Below are 14998 nucleotides of genomic sequence, written 5' to 3'. Positions count from 1 at the left end.
AGATAAAAGACAATTACCATTTGTTCACATTTGAAATCCCACTTAGAGGAGGAGTTGCGGCTCAAAAATGGAAGGTGGAGATGGAGCGAGGAGGAAGCCAGTTACATACAAGGTAAAATCTGGGGGATTAGCTGGATATAATTGACAGCAGAGATGTTTATTTCATGCAAGCACAACCTTGATTTCTTCTAATCTGCTTGCTTAAATATTAGGACTTCAGGAAGGCAACCTCCATATTTTACGTGAAACAAATTTGCAGTTAAAATAATTATTAACATTTTACAACAAATATAATGCTTAATCTATTTAATATTTAATTATCTTCTACAGAGCAAATGAATAATTTAAATAAACGCTTAGATCCTCTCATGAAACAAAAACACAAGGAAATTTCTAAGAAACTTTTAAAACAATATATAGCCACAGCAGAAACGGGGAAAAAATGCAATCAAGTAGGAGGCCCTTTTCTGTCCATGAAATTAGCAAAGATACAAAAATTATGATCCAAATCGTGGTAAATATATAATGCAATGTGCAGCCTCATATACTTTTGGCTGGAATATGAATTAGTTCCATCTTTTCAGAATTATCTACAAAGAATAGTAAAAGTACACAGAAACATTATCTCTAAATTCTGTTTCTGAAAACTTATCTTAAAGCAATAATTCAAGATTGGTGGAGGGAAGGAAAGTTTTATACAAAAAGACATTCATCACACTCTTGTTATTACTGGGGTAAAGTAGGTAAAAAATTAAATGACTAAATCTAGAAATCTGGTTTGGTCACAGTAGAGTCCTACAACAAAATATTTTATGTCTTTTACCCACTGCTTTTGTTGACATCTGTAGATAAGCTAAACAGTCAGTTGTATTTTCTTGTAGATTTTGATTTTTTTTTTTTTAAAGACAGAGTCTCACTCTGTTGCCCAGGCTGGAGTGCAGTGGTGCAATCTCGGCTCACTGCAACCTCCCCCTCCCAGGTTCAAGCAATTCTCCGGCCTCAGCCTCCCAAGTAGCTGGGATTACAGGCATGTCACACCATGGTCGGCTAATTTTTTGTATTTTTAGTAGAGATGGAACTTTGCCATGTTGGCCAAGCTGGTCTCAGACTCTTGGCCTCAAGTGATCCACCAGCCTTGGCCTTCCAAAGTGGTGGGATTACAGGCATGAGCCACCAAGCCTGGTCGGATGTTCTTATTTCTTTTTTTTTTTTTTTTCCCAGAGTCAGGGTCTCAGTCTGTCACTCAGGCTAGAGTGGAATGGTGCAATCGTAGCTCACTGCAGCCTCCAACTCCTGAGCTCAAGCAATTCTCCTGCCTCAGCCCCCCAAGTAGCTGGGACTACACCACTATGTACACTATGTACACCACTATGCCTGGCTAATTTTGCGTTTTGTTGTTGTTGTTGTTGTTTTTATAGGGATGGGGTCTTGCTATGTTGCTCAGGTTCATCTCAAATTCCTGGCCTCAAGCAACTCTCCTGCCTCATCCTCCGAAAGTGCTTGGATTACAGGCATAAGCCACTGTGCCTGCCTCTCATTTCTTCCTTCTAACCCTTTATTCTATAGAGAACTTATTTTAACATGTGATATGAAGAGTCAGAGGATATGGGTCCAAATCTTATCTTTGCCATCAGCTATGTTACCTTTGATTCATGGAAACAAAAATGACCTCACCTACCTCACAGATTGCTTGTGAATCTGCTGTGAGTTGGTGCATATAGAATTAGTGAGATTTGTTTTAATTGGTTTCCTAGCTCATGGCCAAGGGGATGCCGCACATCACCCCATCTATCAGGAGACCGATAGTAAGAATTGGGGCCGGGCGCAGTGGCTCATGCCCGTAATCCCACATTTCGGGAAGCTGAAGAAGGCATGTCTCTTGAGGCCAGGAGTTCGAGACCAGCCTGGCTAACACAGCAAAACCTCATTTCTACTAAAAATACAAAAAAATTAGCTGGGCGTGGTGGCATGTGTTTGTAGTCCCAGCTACTCAGGAGGCTGAGATCGTGCCACTGTACTTCAGCCTGGACGACAGAGTGAGACCCTGTTTCCCCCAAGAAAAGAGAGTGAGAGAATAGGAACTGGAATGGTTGGATAAATCTATGTGGAAAATGCAATCCTGAATCATGTATTATAAATAAGGAGAGGCCGGGTGCAGTGGCTCACGCCTGTAATCCCAGCACTTTGGGAGGCCAAGGCGGGTGGATCACGAGGTCAGGAGTTCAAGATCAGCCTGGCCAACATGGTGAAACCCCATCTCTACTAAAAATACAAAACTTAGCTGGGTGGGTTGGCAGGTGCCTGTAGTCCCAGCTACTTGGGAGACTGAGGCAGGAGAATTGCTTGAACCCAGGAGGCAGAGGTTATAGTGAGCTGAGACAGTGCCACTGTACTTCAGCCTGGGTGACAGACACTGTCCCCCCGAATAGAGAGAGAGAGAATAAAAACTGGAATAGTTGGAGAAATCTATGTGGAAAAGGCAATCCTGAATCACCCGTTAAAAATAAGGGCCAGGCGCGGTGGTGGCTCACGCCTGTAATCCCAGCACATTGGGAGGGTGAGGTGGGCAGATCACTAGGTCAGGAGATTGAGACCATCCTGGCCAACATGGTGAAACCCTGTCTCTACTAAAAATACAAAAAATTAGCCAGCCATGGTGGCACGTGCCTTAGTCCCAGCTACTCGGGAGGCTGAGGCAGGTGAATCGCTTGAACTCGGGAGGCAGAGGTTGTAGTGAGCTGAGATCACACCACTGCACTCCAGCCTGGGCAACAGAGTGAGACTCCATTCCACGCCCCTGCAAAAAAAAAAAAGATGAAAGATTTCCATTTCTAGCCATGAAAGTAAAACATGGATCAGAGTTCCACTCTAGCCTTAAATGACTAGAACATCAGATAAATGGAAGAGCCAAGTGTTTTCAGAGATTGAAAAATAGACAACACAGGACATTGATCCCTGCAGTAAGACCAGCAAATGAGGTGAGCTGTAGGAGTGCCCCAACTCACCACCTGCAGAGAGGTACCATGGCTAATCCCAGTGGATAGGGAGCACAGCAAAGCCAGGTGGCCTTGCAGAATTGAAGGGACAGAGTGTGGTTCTAGGGCAGGTGGCTGGAGTTGGCATGGATGTTTCCTGGAGATAATGAAGCCAAGCCAGAAAGAGAGATCCAGTGATTCACAGACTAGCCTGGGTAACATGGCGAAACTGTCTCTACCAAAAATTAGCCGAGCGTGGTGGTGCGCACTTGTAATTCCTGCTACTCAGGAGGCTGAGGCAGAAGATTCGTCTGAACCCTGCTGGGAGTGGAGGGTGCAGTGAGCTGAGGTTGTGCCACTGCACTCCAGCCTGGGCGACAGAAGGAGTGAGTCTCTGCCTGAATCTTTGAATACTGCTGTGTGCATGTGTAAGAAGAAACTACCCAAATTGGGGGGTGGGGAGAGGGCATCCCTATCCTTCCCAAACTGGGCCCCTATTGTAATGGTAGGGGTGGAGGATACTTCTAGGTAACACTGAAGTGGTGATCAAAGTCCTCCCTAAAGCGTTCCCCTTTAGTGATATCCAACTGCCCCCCTACTCACTGGCAAATTTTTATTTACCTGGAACACCAACCCCAGATCTTTTTATTTTTTCTTTTCAGACAGGGTCTCCCTCTGTCACCCAGGCTGGAGTGCAGTGGCATGATCACAGCTCACTGCAGCCTTGACCTCCTGGGCTCAAGCGATCCTCCTACCTCAGCCCCTGAGTAACTGGGACCACAGGCATGCCTCGCCATGCCTAGCTCACTTTAAAAAATTATTTTTTGTAGAGATGGGGTCGCCCTATATTGAGAAAGCAAGTCAGGGTCTTGCTCTCTCACCCAGGCTGGAGTGCAATTGTGCAATCATAGCTCACTGCAGCCTCCAGCTCCTGAGCTCAAGCAATTCTCCTGCCTCAGCTTTTCAAGTAGCTAAGATGACAGGCGTGCACACTATGCCTGGCTTATTTTGTCGCGCGCGCGCGTGCGTGCGTGCGTGCGTGTGTGCGTGTGTGTGTGTGTGTGTAGAGATGGGGTCTTGCTATGTTGCCCAGGTTGATCTCAAACACCTGGCCTCAAGCAATCCTCTCACCTCGGCCTCCCAAACTCCTGGGATTACAGGCATGAGGCACTGCACCCAGTCTGAGCCCAAATCTTCCTATGTCTATATTGCTTTCCCTACAAATGCAAGAACCTAAAAAGACGTTCAGCCCAAGGCTACATCCCAACCACAAATACATAAAAACCACCACAAACACAACTATGGCCTTCTCCATTCACTATCAGGGACTGAAATATTTGTTGTTGTTGTTGTTGCTGTACACATAATATTTTATATGTTCCTAATAATAATGCTGTGAATGAAGGATGGTAAATGTGCTTTGCCAGCTTTCAGAAACCTAGTACACAGAGAGGTTTATTAACTTTTCCAAATCTGCACAGCAAGATAAGGGGAGAAGTGGAACCAGAGTTGAGGTTAACTAGTACTTAAGTTGATTCTTCCCAAGAAACAAAAAATAAACTTGTAGGCCGGGCACAGTGGCTCACCCCTGAAATCCCAGCACTTTGGGAGGCTGAGGTGGGTGGATCACCTGAGGTCAGGAGTTTGAGACTAGCCTGGTCAACATGGTGAAACCTCATCTCTAAAAATACAAAAATTAGCCAGGTGTAGTGGTGCACTCCCAGCTACTAGGGAGGCTGACGCATGAGAATTGCTTGAAACTGGGGGACAGAGGTTGCAGTGAGCCAAGACTGCACCACTGCCCTCCAGCTTGGGCAACAGAGCAAGACTCCGTCTCAAAAATGAATCAACAAATAAACACATTCATTAAGATACTTCTTGGTATTCATCATCATTCCCCAGACACCTGGAAAATAAGAAACTCTACCTTTTCTGTGCATGAAACCAAACTCTGCAATAAGAAGCCTTCTTGAGTCTGAATTTATTAGAAAATCTGCATTTATAACACACTGGATCTCTGTCGAATGTAACTTTGCGTCCAGATGAAAATACGGTTTGACAGCAAAATCATGGTATGAAAGCAAGATCATGTTCCAGACGGCATGCCCTCAATAGATACTATTTAGCGCGTGCTTTGTCAGACATCACAGAGTACCTGGGAAGCAACAATATATAGAACTCCTTCTCCCTCCTGAGCCCACAGTCCAGTCAAAGAGAGGCAAAGAAACATCGGCAATGCCTGGCGAGAACACTGGGAGAGCCAGGTTCGGGCTGCAACAGGGGCAGAGCATGCGGAAGTTTCCCTCAGCCTGGCGCAGGTAGGGTAAACCTCCCCACAGGGGGACAGCTGTGAGGAGACTCTGACAGTGAATAGAAATCTTTTCAGCCATGCATCGTGTGACTCATGCTCATATTCCCAGTACTTTGAGAGTCTGAGGGGAGAGAATCACTTAAGGTCAGGAGGTCAGGACCAGCCTGAGAGTGAGACTAGATCTCTACAAAAAAAATTTTTTTTTTTTTTTGAGATGGAGTCTCGTCCTGTCACCCAGGCTGGAGTGCAATGGCGCAATCTCAGCTAACTGCAACTTCCACCCGGCTAATTTTTTGTATCTTTAGTAGAGACGGGCTTTCACCATGTTGGCCAGGCTAGTCTTGAACTTCTGACCTCGTGATCCACCCATCTCGGTCTCCCAAAGTGCTAGGACTACAGGTGTGAGTCACCGCACCCAGCCCCAAAAATTTTAAAAATAGACTGCCCATGGTGGTTCATGCCTGTCGTCCCAGCTACTCAGGAGGCTGAGGGGAATCGCTTCAGCCCACGGGTTCAAGGCTGCAGTGAGCTATGATGGCACCACTGCACTCCAGCCTACGCAACAGAACAAGACCCTGTCAAAAAAAAAAAAAAAAAAAGGCTAGCACAGTGGATCACACCTCTAATCTCAGCACTTTGGGAGGCCAAGGCAGGAAGATCAATTGAGTCCAGGAACTCAACACCAGCTTGGGCAACATAGCAAGAACCTATCTCTAAAAAAATAAAGAAAAAACAAGAATCTTTTAGTTGGTGATTATGGTGCCCACATGGGCATTCCAGGCAGAAGAAACAGCTCAAGCAAGAGCAGGAGAGCAAACGAGGGCAGTGGAAACAGATCAGTGGCTGGGATAGAGGGGAGAAGGGGATGAAAACCCAGGAGAGAGCAGAGGACACTGAGTGTCCTGACCAGGGGTTAGGGCTTTGTCCTGTGGGCCTGGGGGAGCCAATGACAGGACTCTCAAATTTTGATCTGTGGCCGGGTGCAGTGGCTCACACCTGTAATCCCAGTGCTTTGTGAGGGTGAGGCAGGAGGATCACTTGAGCCCAGGAATCAAAACCAGCCTGGGCAACATAGCAAGACCCCATCTCTACAAAAGTAAAAAAATTAGCCAGGCATGTTGGCATGTGCCTATGGTCCCAGCTACTCAGGAGGCTGAGGTGGGAGGATCGCTTGGGCCCAGGAAGTTTAGGCTGCAGTGAACAGTGATCACACCACTGCACTCCAGTCTGGATGACAGAGAGAGACCCGGTCTCACAAACAAACACACACAAATTTGGATTTGTTAGAAAGACCACTTGGGCACGGGTGATAGGAGGCTGTCTGGAAACAAAGCCGATAAGGAGGCCACCTCAGAGGATCAAGTGAGTGGGGCAGAGGCCTGGCTGCTGGTGGGGAGAGAACATGGATGGGGCAGTGGGAGATGAGCCCAAAGCTGAAGTGAGGGGAGCAGTGCAGTGGACGCAGGGCAGGCTGGGGGAGGTGAGTGACATCTCTGCCCCGAGAAAACACACAAGCAGAAAGTTCAATACCACTTATCTGATGAAAACCTGCAATTGTTTCTGCTCCGTACCCGCTTTGAATAATGGGCTTCTCAAACTGGGTGGCCAGCTGCAGCTGAATCAACTCCAGGTGCCTGTAGTCATGATACCAAGAGTAGTAGCTGTTCACACGGATCATGTTCACATATGGAGCCTAGGACCAGAGCAGCTGAGCCCGTTCAGCGCCCAGAAGACCACATGATTCAGCACTCACACGCTTTAGGGGCTCTTCTGGCAGAGAAGGTAAGAAGGGGATGTAATCCAGACACTCTGGGAGGCTGAGGCAGGAGGATGCCTTGAGGCCAGGAGTTCGAGACCAGCCTGGGCAACACAGCAAGACCCCGGATCTAAAAATATAGTAGTAAGACAATGAACAGGGCACAGTGGCTCAGGCCTGTAGTCCCAGCATATTGAGAGGCCAAGGTAGGAGGAATGCTTGAGCACAGGAGTTTGAGACCAGCCTGGGCAACGTCATGCGACCCCATTTGTACAAAAATAAAAAATAAAAAATAAAAAAATAACTAGAAGGGAAGAGCCGCCTCTCAAGGCTGAGAACATCCAAGTTCACCAATTTAGATCCTGAAATTACCCTGCCTCACAGGCAGGAAACATGGTCACAAAGTGGCCCAAAGGAAGCAGGCCTGTGACTGCACCGACGTGGCAGCTGAAAAGGGCTGAGAGAAGCAGAGCAGCTGCCAACACGCAGTCCTCAGGCAAAGCCCAGGGCCCCCGCCACTGGAACTGACTCTTCTCCAGGCAGCAGTCCCATCACTGGGCTTCCCCTCACCTTGCCCTGGAGAAGCGCTCCCATCTGAGGGGCCAATGCAGTCATTCTCACAGAAAGTCTTTTCTTGTTTTGTTTTGGATACAGAGCCTCACTGTGTTGCCCAGGCTAGAACGCAGGGGCGCGATCTTGCTCACTGCAACCTCTGTCTCCCATGATCAAGTGCTTCTCGTGCCTCAGCCTCCCAAGTAGCTGGGATTAGAGGCGTGCGCCATCATGTCCAGCTAATTTTTTGTATTTTTTGTGGAAACAAGGTTTCACCAGTTGGCTGGGCTGGTCTCGAACTCCTGACCTCAAGTGATCTGTCCACCTTAGCCTCTCAAAGTGCTGGGATTACAGGCGTAAGCCACCATGCCTGGTCATCACAGAGAATCTTGAGGCACCTTTCACGAGGCAGCATTCACGAGGCAGCACTGTGGGCTGTAGAGGGCCTGAAAGTCCCACCTAGGAGCAGGGCAGAGATGACCGAGCCACCGGCAGCTTCAGCAAAATGGTGCTCAGGGCTGAGCAGCAGAGGCTTCTGTGTCCAACTGGCTAGTTTCTAATGCATCCTGAACACACTTCTTTCTAGTAAGAATGCTGGCCAAGTGCAGTGGCTCACGCCTGTAATCCCAGCACTTTGGGAGGCCGAGGTGGGTGGATCACCTGAGGTCAGGAGTTTGAGACGAGCCTGGCCAACATGGCAAAATCCCATCTCTACTAAAAAATACAGAACTTAAGTCGGGCATGGTAGTGTGCGCCTGTAATCCCAGCTACATCGGAGGCCGAGACAGGAGAATTGCTTGAACTTGGGAGGGGGAGGTTGCAGTAAGCCAAGATTGTACCTTTGAATTCCAGCCTGGGCAACAGAGCAAGACTCCATCTCAAAAAAGAATGCTAATGGCAGCTTGTGCCTGTAATCCCACCACTTTGGGAGGCCAAGGTAGGAGGATCACTTGAGCTCAAGGGTTTGAGACCAGCCTGGGCAACATAGTGAGATCCCATCTCTAAAAAATAATTTAAAATTAGCCAAGCACAGTGGTGCACACCTGGAATCCCAGCTACTCGGGACACTGAGGCAAGAGGATCGCTTGGGCCCAGGAATTCAAGGCTGCAGTGAGCTACGATCACACCACTGCACTCCAGCCAGGGCAACAGAGAAAGATCTTGCCTCTACAAAAGAAAAAGAAAAACGCAGGCTCCAACCCTGGAGTTACTGAATCAGGATCTCAGAATGCAGAGATTGCCATTTCAAAAAAACTTCCCCTAGAGATTCTGATCAGCCAGGTGTGGGCCAGATGAACTCTAAGCTCCCTTAAACCTTTGATATTTTATGAGTCTATTAAATCAAAGTGCAAAAAACTCTGAGTCCAAACTGAGCAAACAAATCCCACCTATGGGATTTGTCCTATGCCCAGCCTCCTTGTATTGAGAAAGCCACACTGCCTGGCAAGTAAGCAGGGAGAGAATTCTCACTAACCTAAAGATCATCTTTGAAAACAGACTGGCTGAGGCTCGGTGCGGTGGCCCACACCTGTAACCCCAGACCTTCGGGAGGCCAAGGCAGGAGGATCACTTGAGCCCAGGAGTTCAAGACCAGCCTGGGCAACATGGCGAGACCCTGTCTCTATCTTTTTAAGTAAGAAAAAAAATTAAAAAAAAAAACCCAGATTGGCAGCTCATGGTCCTTTCCAGTTGTTCCATGATCAGGCTTCAGGACAAGCCCAGGCAAAGGTGGGGAAAAATGGGGGGACCCCCAGGCTCACCCCTTTATCTGCTGCACAGTTGGAGTTGGTCACGAAGGTCACAGGCTGGGAGGGGTCCAAGACTTTGGTGTGAGCGATCACCATCCTGTCTACAAAAGGCAGAAGACAGGTTCCATCAGTCCAGGAATGGCTCAGACACCCTCCCATCCTCTCTGTCCCATCTTCTCCCACCAGAACACAACACGAGACCAGGCACAATGGCTCACACTGGTAATCCCTACACTTTGGGAGGCTGAGGCAGGTGTATCACTTAAAGTCGGGCATTCAAGATCAGCCTGGCCAACATGGCGAAACCCCATCTCTACTACAAATACAAAAATTAGCCAAGCATGGTGGCACACGTCTGTAACACCAGCTACTCAGGAGGCTGAGGCACAAGAATCGCTTGAACCCAGGAGGTGGAGGCTGCAGTGAGCCGGGATCGTGCCACTGCACTCCAGCCTGGTCCACAGAGCAAGACCCTGTCTCGAAACAAATGAACAAACAAAACAAAAAAGAAAAGAACAAAAAGGCATGAAGCCACTGCTTTCTTCCCTAACTTCAGATGTATTTTATGTAAGGGCACACGATCCTGTAGTCCTAGACTGAGCTCTCTAACCTCACTCTTTCTTCCCCTGCCTCCGAATCCTGTCCCCCCAGAGGAGCAGCCACCTTTCCAGGTACACAGAGCTGAGGTCACTGGGCTGAACACTGGCAAAAATGAGGTTGACTCCCTGAAACAGCTCTTGAATACAGGAGCGGATGGATGCAGATTTGGGTGGGATATTTACTAATGCATCAAGCAAACAGGGAGTGTGGGCTCTCAGATGAGAAGCTTCAAAGCCTTGTGACAGCCTGGCTGAACCACTCCAGCCTGGGCAGCTCCCTCCAATTCCTGCCCCGGAAATCAAGCATCTCCTCTGGCCACCTCCCAAAGAAGCCTGTCTGTCAGGCACCTGCTCCTGGAAGCCGGTGCTCTCCACCTTTGCAACAAAGGACCTGTCCACCCAGTCCTGCTGAGCACACCCCTGTGGCCCCCAGCTCTGAACTGTCCTTTGCCCAGGCTGGGACGACTTCTCAGAACCTTCTGCCTACTGCAGACTTGGCTCAGCCCAAAGCACTCCATGAAATCAGGGTGTGGCGTCTGCCTCAAGGAGCATTTCTACAACCTCTACTGCCTCTGCTGCAAGTAAAAAATCCACCTCTGAACGCTGAGTTAGAATTGCATGATTGTAAGGAAAAAAGGGAGGCCGGGTGTGGCGGCTCACACCTGTAATCCCAGCACTTTGGGAAGCTGAGGCAGGCAGATCACTTAAGGCCAGGAGTTCGAGGCCAGCCTGGCCAACATGGTCAAACCCCATCTCTATTAAAAATACAAAACTTAGCCAGGCACAGTGGCTCACGCCTGTAATCCCAGCACTTTGGGAAACCAAGGCAGGCAGATCACCTGAGGTCAGGAGTCCAAGAGCAGCCTTGCCAACATGGTGAAACACTGTCTCTACTGAAAAATGCTAATGTTAGTTGGGCGTGGTGGCACGTACCTGTAATTTCAGCTACTTGGGAGGCTGAGGCTGGAGAATCACTTAAACCTGGGAGGTGGAGGTTGCAGTTACCCAAGATTATGCCACTGCACTCCAGCCTGGGCGACAGAGTGAGAATCCACCTCAAAAAAAAAGGCCAACAATTAGCTGGGCATGGTGGCACACATCTACAATCCCAGCTACTTGGGAGGCTGAGGCAGGAGGATCACCTGAGCCTGGGAAGTTGAGGCTGCAGTGAGCTGAGATTGTGCCACTGCACTCCAGCCTCGGCAACCAGAGTGAGACCCTGTCCAAAAAAACAAAAAACAGCCCAGGTGCAGTGGCTCATGCACGTCTCTAATCCTGGCTACTCAGAAGGCTGAGCCAGGAGAATCACCTGAACCCGGGAGGCGGAGGTTTTAGTGAGCCAAGATTGTGCCACCACACTCCAGCCTGGGCGACACAGCAAGACTCCATCTCAAAAAAAAAGAAAGCAAGCAAAAGAAAACCATAATTTGGGTGGGTAGATATTTGGTCCCCTGAACTGTCTGGGTATGGGCAGCCCTCCCAAAGGGCTGAGACGGGCTGATCTTGAACAGCACACGCCCACCCCAGCGAGCCACCTGCCTGGGTCTCCTTCCCAATCCAGCCCAGGGCAGGCAGGGGGCACTCACTTGAAGTAGTAGCCGGCAGATTCCAGGTAGCATGCAGGCTCCTTGGCCACAGACCACGTTACCATGGCAGGGTGTGTCCCTGCACACCAGTTCCTCCATCACCCGCATGTGGTGATGCAGACACGTTGTTGAAGAGCTGCCTGCGGGCCAGGAGGGAAGCGACAGAAGATCACGGTGAGGCCCGCGGGCTGGGAAGGCGGAGTGGGTGCGTGGTGGGGACTCATGGCAGCACCAGGCCCATGGAGGGACACTACTCATCGATGACCACAATCCCATAGTGGTCACGTATGTGCAGCACCTCCTCGGCATAGGGGTAGTGGCTGGTGTGGAAGGCATTGGCACCAAGCCAGCGAAGCAGGTTGAAGTCCTTCTCCAGCAGCGGCCAGTCGAAGCCCTTCCCTCGGATCTAGGAGACAGCAGAGCCGAGTGACCCATGTCCCTGTCAAAGCTGCACTTCCTCCAACAGCCAGGACCCTGGAGAGCCACCCCACGAGCCCCCTCTCCAGCCCAAGCACCAGCTCCACCACAGGGCAGTTTGGAGCCATTTGCCTCATTACCCTGAGCTGTGCTCAACTGCGGGACACAGGGAAGGCAAAAGTAGAAGGTGACCAGAAGCAGCCCCCACGAGGACCCAGGAGCCCCAACTCACGTCCACATCCTCATGCTTGTTGACGCCGTGGAAATATAAAGTTTTCCCATTGATGAGGAACTGGCTCTCGGTGACAGCCACAGTGCGGACCCCCACAGGGAGTGTGTAGAAGTCAGACACAGGCCTCAGTGACATCTGTGCAGTCAGCCGCACCTACGACAACCAAAGCGCCAGGTGTGAGCACCCTGACAGCCTGAGCCCCATCTGGCCTGCCCTTTGGCAGGAAGGCCCCTCATGCACCCCAGCAGCTGCCTCAGGGCTGCAAGCAGAGATGTAGCAAACAGAGGTTCTGCCCTTCCCTGGCTGACCCTGGGGACCTGCCCTTCAAAACTGGGCCTTCCCCTTGACCAGACAAGGTAGCTCATGCCTGGAGTTCCCACGCTTTGGGAAGCTAAGGCAGGAGGATCACTTGAGTCCAGGAGTTCAAGACCAGCCTGGTGACAGAGTGAGACCCCCCATCTCTAAAAATATTTTTTTTTTTGAGACAGTCTCACTCTGTCACCCAGGATGGAGTACAGTGACATGATCTCAACTCACTGCAGCCTCTGCCTCCCAAATTCAAGCAATTCTCCTGCCTCAGCCTCCTGAGTAGTTGGATTACAGGCGTGCACCACCATGCCCAGCAAATTTGCATTTTTTAATTTTTTTTTGAGATGGAGTCTCACTCTGTCACCCAGGCTGGAGTACAGTGGCGTGATCTCGGCTCACTGCAAGCTCTGCCTCCTGGGTTCATGCCATTCTCCTGCCCCAGCCTCCCGAGTAGCTGGGACTACAGGGGCCCACCACCACCACGCCTGGCTAATTTTTTTTTGTATTTTTAATAGAGACGGGGTTTCATCGTGTTAGCCAGGATGGTCTTCAAATCCTGGCCTCAAGCGATCCAGCCACCTCGGCCTCCAAAAGTGCTGGGATTACAGGTGTAAGCCACCATGCCCAGCCTACAAAAAAGGTTTTTTTTAATTAGCCAGGCATGGTGGCATGTGCCTGTAGTCCCAGCTACTCAGCAGTCCAGGTAGGAGGATTGCTGCAGCCTAGGAGCTCAAGGCTGCAGTGAGTTGTAATCAGGCCATTGCACACCAGCCTGGGTGACAGAGTGAGACCATCTCAAAAAAAAAAAAAAAAAACCTGGGCCTCCCACCAAGGGTAGGAAACATCAGAGGACCATGTCTGCCCATTCACCTGTCCTGGGCTCCTGCTGAAGCCAGGGCCACCAGATGGTGGCAAAAGACCTCCCTTAAGCAAGTCCCAAACCACCATTACCTCCAACGAGTACAGATAGGTGGAGCATTCGTGCATCAAGTATGGCGACCAGAGGCTGGCACCCGGCACCTTCAGCTGGCCCTGGGTCCTGGCTCCCTTGGCCACGACTTTGTTTTCTGCATCCAGAAGAGGCACTTCCAACTCGAACTGGTTACTGCACTTGACGGAGATCTGGTAATTCACCAGCCCTGCAGGAGGCAAGAAATACCAGGGCTGAGGGAGGGACACGACCTGGGCCACACAAATGGGAGTGTCCTGCAGTCACCACTCCCAGGCAGTCACTTGTTTCTGTTGCTTTTTTAAAACTTTTAATTTTTTTTTTTTTTGAGATAAAGTCTCGCTCTGTCCCCCAGGCTGGAGTGCAGTGGCGTGATCTCGGCTCACTGCAACCTCCACCTCCTGCGTTCAGGTGATTCTCCTGCTTCAGCCTTCCAAGTACATGGGATTTTAGGCGTGCACCACCATGCCCAGCTAATTTTGTACTTTTTAGTAGAGATGGAGTTTTGACATGTTGGCCAGGCTGGTCTCCAACACCTGACTTCAGGTGATCCTCCTGCCACGGCCTCCAAAATTGCTGGGATTACAGGTGTGAACCCCCACGCCTGGCGCTTTTTTTTTTTAATTTAAAAAAAGATTTTTTTGGCCAGGCAACATGGTCATACCTGTAATCCCAACACCTGGGGAGGCTGAGATGAAAGGATCGCTTGAGCCCAGGAGTTCAAGATCAGCTTTGGTGACATATTAAAACCACTTCTTCCATAAAAATACAAAAAACTAGCCAGGCATGGTGGTGCATGCCTGCATTCCCAGCAGCCCTAGCTACTCGGGAGGATGAAGTGGGAGGATTGCTTGAGCCAGGAGTTCAGGGCTGCAGTGAGCTACGATCTTGAGGCAGGGTAGGTAGTCAAGGAAGTGACCGTGTCCTTTGGACATGCCAACCACGGCGCTGAGACAGGTGACGTGTAAACAAGCAAGTACAGCTACTGCGCATGTGCACCAAGAGGACGACCCAGAGCTTGCTTAGAGTAACACCTCTTCCCAGCTCCTTAGGAATTCATCATGTAAGACTCCCAGTGTCTCCCCAGTAATAATCAGCGCTGTCTCAGCCTTACAGGCAGCGTGCCCTGAATTCTGTCTCTCTCACGGTGAACCGTGTATTTTGTACTTCATTATATTTTCTGAGACAGAGTCTTGCTCTGTCACCCAGGCTGGAGTACAGTGTTGCAATCACAGCTCACTGCAACCTCCACCTCCTGGGTTCAAGCAATTCTCCCATGTCAACCTCCTGAGTAGCTGGTATATTTCAGGCACATGCCATCATGCCCAGCTAATGTTGGCCAGGCTGGGTTGAACCCCTGAGCTCAAGTGATCCACCCACCTCAGCCTCAGAAAGTGCTAGGATTACAGGCACGAGCCATTGCATCCAGGCTATTCTGAACTTAACTGTCAAAACACTTTTTCCTTTGCAATAAATTGCTGTATGCTGCATCGTCTTTGCTGTGCGATTCTTGTTTAAATTCTTATTTACTTATTTATTTTATTTATTTTTTGAGACAGGGTCT

At 49.7% G+C, this 14998-nt stretch overlaps 1 pseudogene; it reads right to left on the bottom strand.

The window, feature by feature from the left end:
- Positions 1-540: 540 nt before the first annotated feature.
- The window catches only part of LOC129060707 (beta-glucuronidase-like), a 46373-nt pseudogene continuing 31915 nt past the window's right edge, over positions 541-14998 (bottom strand).

The sequence above is a fragment of the Pongo abelii genome, chromosome 6 (genome assembly GCF_028885655.2).
Source record: "Pongo abelii isolate AG06213 chromosome 6, NHGRI_mPonAbe1-v2.0_pri, whole genome shotgun sequence".
Taxonomy (NCBI): domain Eukaryota; kingdom Metazoa; phylum Chordata; class Mammalia; order Primates; family Hominidae; genus Pongo; species Pongo abelii.
Note: the sequence above shows the minus strand (reverse complement) of the source record. Positions and strands in the feature narration are given on the sequence as shown.